This window comes from Coregonus clupeaformis, unplaced genomic scaffold (genome assembly GCF_020615455.1).
Source record: "Coregonus clupeaformis isolate EN_2021a unplaced genomic scaffold, ASM2061545v1 scaf0689, whole genome shotgun sequence".
NCBI classification, from domain to species: Eukaryota; Metazoa; Chordata; class Actinopteri; order Salmoniformes; family Salmonidae; genus Coregonus; species Coregonus clupeaformis.
This window is the reverse complement of record NW_025534144.1, coordinates 59,592-66,846: the sequence shown is the minus strand read 5'-3', so window position 1 is coordinate 66,846 and position 7,255 is coordinate 59,592. Positions and strand designations below refer to the sequence as shown.

General features: G+C 42.4%; 1 long non-coding RNA gene across 1 annotated transcript; it reads right to left on the bottom strand.

Moving 5' to 3' along the window:
- Window positions 1-459: 459 nt before the first annotated feature.
- Window positions 460-1,156, bottom strand: LOC123485435. The gene is made up of 3 exons (XR_006659011.1): window positions 1,118-1,156; window positions 876-961; window positions 460-489 (listed from the first exon to the last, which is right to left on the bottom strand). It is a non-coding gene; the product is annotated as an uncharacterized LOC123485435 (long non-coding RNA).
- Window positions 1,157-7,255: the final 6,099 nt, after the last annotated feature.

Sequence of the window (7,255 nt, the reverse complement as noted above, 5' to 3'; positions counted from 1 at the left end):
ATTTTATAGTTCTGTGTCTCTGCTTTTTATCAATGTAAAAAACACAATTTCTAATTTTGCTACATCGAATCAAGGCGGTTGGTCACATATATTCTATGGCCCTCTGAGGGGTGGCCCTGGCTGTCCAGTAATAATAGATAATATACTCTTTTCTCATATCCACTCTGAGGTGGCCCTGGCTGTACCAGGTAATAATAGATAATATCCTCTATTCCACTCATATCCACTCTGAGGGGTGGCCCTGGCTGTACCAGTAGATAATAATAATATACTCTATGTTCACTCCTTATCCACTCTGAGGGGTGGCCCTGGCTGTACCAGGTAGATAATAGATAATATCTTTATGTCCCTCTTATCCACTCTGAGGGTGGCCCTGCTGTACCAGTAATAATAATAATATACTCTATGTTCCTCACATTCCAGAAGAGGTGCTGGGGGTTCTCCCTCCCCCCCTGCTTGCTTCCTTTCCATCTCAGAGGCAGCTTCCTCCTACACACACACACACACACACACACACACACACACACACACACACACACACACACCCCCTTTTTGTCTAATGGTGTGTGTGTTGTGTGTAGGGATACTGATCTGACCCCCACCACTCATAGTGTACATGAGAGATTAGTTAATTATCTAGACTGTATGTGTGGACTGTATCATTTCATACTGTAGAACTGACTATGACAGTGATCGGTGTTTTTACATGGGAGGTAGGGCTGTCTATGACAGTGAGTACAGGTGTTTTAACATATGGGGGTCGAACTGACTATGACAGTGACACTCACTAACACACACTTCAGACTGCATGTGGCTTGATCTTATTGGTTTGTTCGCAATACATTTGACCTCTCAGACATGGCTACTAGTCTTACCTTCATTACCAGTGCCCTATGCCACTTCCTCCGAAGACATAGAAATTCATCACTGTCAGCGTCTGATGAGTTGCTCCACCATGTTTCTGTGGTAGATACGTATAGAAGAGGAAGTGAAGAGATATAACAGTATAATTGTCTATAACATTGTCCTGTTCATCAACAATTATTCATTTAAATCCGTTGTCTTTGTTTGAAGGAGCTTTATGATACATTTTTCTTAACACGTTTTACGGTGTTACCTCTTCTGTGTCTGTAATATATCTCTAACTTCTCTGCCAATCATTCTGGTCCATCCCCCCTCAGGATCCTCTGTGTTTTCCCCCACAGCTCTCTCAGAGCCGTATCTCTTCACCCCTGACCCCTTGCCTGTCTGTAAGCGTTCTCCAGCTGACTCTCTGGGATGGGAGGGAAGCCAGCGGCTTGCAACTAGTCAGGTTAACTGAAATGTCTTCAGCTGTTCTTCAGTGGGCTCCTCCAGAGTGGCCAGCAGCAGAGCTGGAACGGGGGGAAACAGGGGAAATAGAGGGAAGATGGGAGGGGGATAGAGAGACAGTTAGGGTCCTTGTCTGCAATCCTACTTCTCTGATCTCTCTCCTTCTCTGCCAGATCATTCTGGTTCATCTTCCAGATTCAGCTCAGGAAGAGATATACAGCCATGATTAGAAAATCTAATCTGTTTGTGATATCTTCCCTACTGTATTGGTGATTGTATGTATGGAATATAATGAATGTTGGATTGCTGTTTAAACATAATGGGGTCACCTGGATACATCATTAATAAAAATGTTAAAAGAGGGGGTCTGCTGAATGTTTTTCATGAAGTCAGTTGAATGTTCTTTCTGATTAACCTACACTGAACTGTGATTGTGATGTATAGATCGATGTACATTCTTGCTCGTTACCTCTATTGTAATCTCTCTTTAACTTATTTGCCAGATAATTCTGGTCCATCCCCCTCAATCCTCTGTGTTTTCCCCACAGCACTCTCAGGGCCTATCTCTTCACCATCTATCCACTATCTGTCTTCAGCGTTCTCCGCTGGCTCTCTGGGATGGGAGGAAAGCCAAGCAGCTGACACTAGTCAGTTTAACTAAATGTCTTCAGCTGTTCTCAGTGACTTTCCCAAGTTGTCGCAGCAGAACTCAACATCCAATTATCTAAAACAACAAATATAACAACAGTGAGGCGGAATAAAAAAACTGACTACTGATATAAAATAAAGAACATGAATATATTAATATTGTTAAGACGTACTAGAATATTTATACTGGTCTCTCAATATCATCATAAAATAGATTACAGTTAACTTTAACACACACACCACACATATGTGTCTGTGATCTATATGTGTTTATCACAATGACATTTGACCTCTCAGACATACCACTAGTGTTACCTTCATCAACCTCAGATTATCCTCCAGCCAAGAGATCTCAGTCTCCAGGCAAGCCGTACCCTCCTCCTCAGACCGGGTCGAGCCTGGACACAGGAAACAGTCACACACTGCTCTGTTCCCCTACACCACCACCACATGCTGTGGTTACTTCACTATTCTACATTCATTTCACAGGTCATGAGGATAAATAGAGGTATAGAAGAGATGTTAGAGGGGCAATTCACTGTTTTTTAAAGTTGATTTCTCTCCAGCACCATACCAGTAGTTTCATATATTCAATGTTACCAGTGGCTATAGCTATGTTGAGATGTGTCTGTTACTTGAACTCTGTGAAGCATTTATTTGGGCTGCAATTTCTGAGGCTGGTAACTCTAATGAACTTATCCTCTGCAGCAGGGGTAACTCTGGGTCTTCCTTTCCTGTGGCGGTCCTCATGAGAAAGTTTCATCCTGCGCTTGATGGTTTTTGCACTGCACTTAAAAACTTTCAAAGTTCTTGACATTTTCCGTATTGACTGACCTTTATGTCTTAAAGTAATGATGACTGTCGTTTCTCTTTGCTTATTTGAGCTGTTCTTGATATAATATGACTTGGTCTTTTACCAAATAACTATCTTCTGTATACCACCCCTACCTTGTCACAACACAACTGATTGGCTCGACATTAAGAAGAAATAAATTACACAAATTAACTTTTAAGAAGGCACACCTGTTGAAATGCATTCCAGGTGACTACCTCATGGCTGGTTGAGAGAATGCCAAGAGTGTGCAAAGCTGTCATCAAGGCAAGGGTGGCTATTTGAAGAATCTCAAATACATTTTGATTTGTTTAACACTTTTTTGGTTACTACATGATTCCATATGTGTTATTTCATAGTGTTGATGTCTTCACTATTATTCTACAATGTAGAAAATTTAAAAATAAAGAAACTGGAATAGTTTTCCAAACTTTTGACTGTACTGTATATGGGAACGCAAATGCCTTTCACTGAGCTGTATAAAGACAACTGACAGGGTGAGACAAATGATTTTAATTATCTTAATCTCTTTTGTTTTGTTTGCAGGTTCACTATCCTTCTGGCCCTATGCAGCCAGGTCCCATCTACTTTTTAACTCCTCGCAATGTGGCTTGTTTGGTGTCTGCTGTGAGGGACCACAACAAGTCAACTAGTTGATTGATGAAGGCATGTCATCCATCAAAGGCAGCAGCCAGATCAACAACTACATGCACCATTTCTTCACCAACTACAGAGTTGGGGAAACACGTGTGGACCTGAATTCTGACAACTGCACGGCCAAAGCAAGAACAAGTTTGTGCTCTGGTATTGTGCCTGGCAGACCAGCTCCACCACAGTCTGACCTTCACTTCCTGATCACATGATCCACCACAGTCTGACCTTCCTTCCTGATCCGCCACACCAAGTTCACCCCCGACTGGTGCTTCGGCCTCATCAAGCAGAAAGACCAGAGAAAACACTTTGTCTGAGATTGCTGGTGTTGTGAAGGACAGCACTGTGCGGTCAACTAGTTGTACTGGAGGATGGTGCGGTGCTGGTGGAAAGCTATGAGATAAACAAAGTTAATCACAAACATGACGAACATGAGTCAGGATTAAACATGATACTGTCTTTGCTAGGCAAAACTTAATTGGCTGGCAACGCACCTGACTCCGTACTTCAGGTCTCTGCCACAGATCAAGCAGTCCCAGCACTTCATTGTATTGTAGGAGGTTATTCTTCTTATCTACCTTAGGAGGTGATTTATTTATGCAAGGTTGTAATGTCTTCAAATTTTGTTGTTGTTATTTCCTGTTTTGCAGTTAATGCTCCGGCCTGGTGTTGTTGTTTCAAGAGCGTTCGGACTCAGCTGCTAATCACGCTACATCCTTCCTCACATAATGGTCTGCCTGTACAAGCACCACCTGGACTGGACACAGCTAACAAACTTATATTTTTAAAAGATCAGGGAGTTTTTGCGGCGAAGAGGCTATGACATCACATGCCCCTGCACCAAAGTCAAGGGCAGGACAGAAACAACTCTCCGAATATTATTCCCTTGTTCATGCGTGGTTCGGATACCAGTTCTCATGGGGGTTCCCAGTCATCCACTATCTGCAGTGCCTCTATTCACATACTCTCTCCTACCACACCCCCATACGTTGCTGCTACTATTGATCGTTTTATCCTGCTGCTCACCACTTTACCCCTATTGTTTGCATATAACTACCTCATCTATCACCATATCACTGATATGGTTATTGATATTGTTCTTATACATCCTTTATATTATTTGGTTCTTTCTCTACTGGCATTACACTTGTTCATTTTCCTTTATATTGACACCAAGCGGTATACCATTTGGCTGTACGTTTCCACCTTCTGCAGAGACCCATCTACTTAGCAAGATGTGGCTGGGGTTATAGCATTTCTTTCCCATGACCCATCAATTTAGACAAGTGTGTCTGGGTAACGTCATCTAATACTCATAAAATATTTTCTATCTGACACTTCATGTTAACCTGGAATTGTTCCTTATTGTGGCTACTACTTTTACCACTTTTAGTCTTAATCTTACTACACTACTCACTTTTAGCACATGACCTCACATGTGAATCCTTAAAGAATGGTGGGGCTTAAGAGGGTGTGAACAATGCTGAATGGGTGTAGACAAAGAAGAGCTCTCCAGTAGGTGTACCAAAACATTCATGGCCATTTTCTCAAAAGTGGGGTTACAGGTTTATCAACTTTCAAAGCAAATTACTTTCCCATTGTTCCTTAAATGCAGTGTATGATGTACCATTTTATAGTTCTGTGTCTCTGCTTTTATCAATGAAAAAACACAATTTCTATGTTGCTCATCGAATCAGGTGGTTGGTCACTTTTTTGGCCACTCTGAGGGGTGCTGGCTTACTGATAATAGATAATATACTCTATTCCACTCCTATCCCCTCTGAGGGGTGCCCTGGCTTACCATAATAATAATAATATCTCTATGTCCACTCATATCCACTCTGAGGGGTGCCTTGTACCAGTAGATAATAATAATATACTCTATGTCCACTCATATCCACTCTGAGGGGGTGGCCCTGGCTGTCCATAGATAATATACTCTATGTCCCTCATATCCACTCTGAGGGGTGGCCCTGGCTGTACCATAGATAATGATAATATTCTCTATTCCCTCATATCCACTCTGAGGTGCCCTAGCTGTACCATAATAATATAATATTCTCTTTCCCTCTTCCCTCTGAAGGTCCTGGCTGTACCATAGATAATAGATATATACTCTATGTCCACTCATATCCACTCTGAGGGTTGCCCTCTTCCAGTAGATAATAGATAATATACTCTGTGTTCACTCATATCCACTCTGAGGGGGTGGCCCTGGCTTACCAGGTAGATAATAGATAATATACTCTTGTTCTCCTATCCACTCTGAGGGGTGCCCTCTTATATAATAATTCTCTATTCCTCTCTATCCACTCTGAGGTGGCCCTGGCTGTACCAGTAGATAATATAATATACTCTATTCCACTCCTATCCACTCTGAGGGGTGGCCCTGCTGTCCAGGTAGATAATAATAATATATTCTATGTCCACTCATATCCACTCTGAGGGTGGCCCTGGCTGTACATAGATAATAGATAATATACTCTATGTTCACTCCTATCCACTCTGAGGGGTGGCCCTGGCTGTACCAGGTAGATAATAATAATATACTCTATGTTCACTCATATCCACTCTGAGGGTGCCCGCTTACCGTAATAATAATAATATACTCTATTCCACTATATCCACTCTGAGGGTGGCCCTGGCTGTACCAGTAGATATATAATATACTCTATGTCCACTCATATCCACTCTGAGGGGTGGCCCTGCTTACCAGTAGATAATAATAATATACTCTATGTCCACTTATCCACTCTGAGGGGTGGCCCTGGCTGTACCAGTAGATATAATAATATACTCTATTCCACTCATATCCACTCTGAGGGGTGGCCCTGCTTACCAGGTAATAATAATAATATACTCTGTGTTCACTCCATATCCACTCTGAGGGGTGCTGCTTACCATAGATAATAATAATATACTCTGTGTTCACTCATATCCACTCTGAGGGTGGCCCTGGCTGTACCAGTATAATCTACTCTATGTCCCTCATATCCACTCTGAGGATTGCCCTGGCTGTACCATAATAATATTTCTCTATGTCCACTCATATCCACTCTGAGGGGTGGCCCTCTTCTAATAATAATAATATACTCTGTGTTCCCTCATATCCACTCTGAGGGTGGCCCTGGCTGTACCAGGTAGATAATATTTTCTGTGTTCACTCCTATCCACTCTGAGGGGTGGCCCTGCTGTACCAGGTAATAATAATAATATACTCTATGTCCACTCATATCCACTCTGAGGGGTGGCCCTGGCTGTACCGTATAATATACTCTATGTCCACTCATATCCACTCTGAGGGGGTGGCCCTGGCTGTACCAGGTAGATAATATACTCTACTGTCCACTCATATCCACTCTGAGGGGTGGCCCTGGCTGTACCAGGTAGATAATAGATAATATACTCTGTGTTCACTCCTATCCACTCTGGGGGGGTGGCCCTGGCTGTACCAGGTAGATAATATACTCTATTCCACTCATATCCACTCTGAGGGGGTGGCCCTGGCTGTACCTGTAGATAATAGATAATATATTCTATGTCCACTCATATCCACTCTGAGGGTGGCCCTGGCTGTACCAGGTAGATAATAATAATATACTCTATGTTCACTTATCCACTCTGAGGTGTGGCCCTGGCTGTACCAGGTAGATAATAATAATATACTCTATGTTCCTCATATCCACTCTGAGGGTGGCCCTGGCTGTACCAGGTAGATAATAATATATACTCTATGTCCACTCCTATCCACTCTGAGGGGTGGCCCTGGCTGTACAGGTAGATAATAGATAATATACTCTATGTTCACTCATA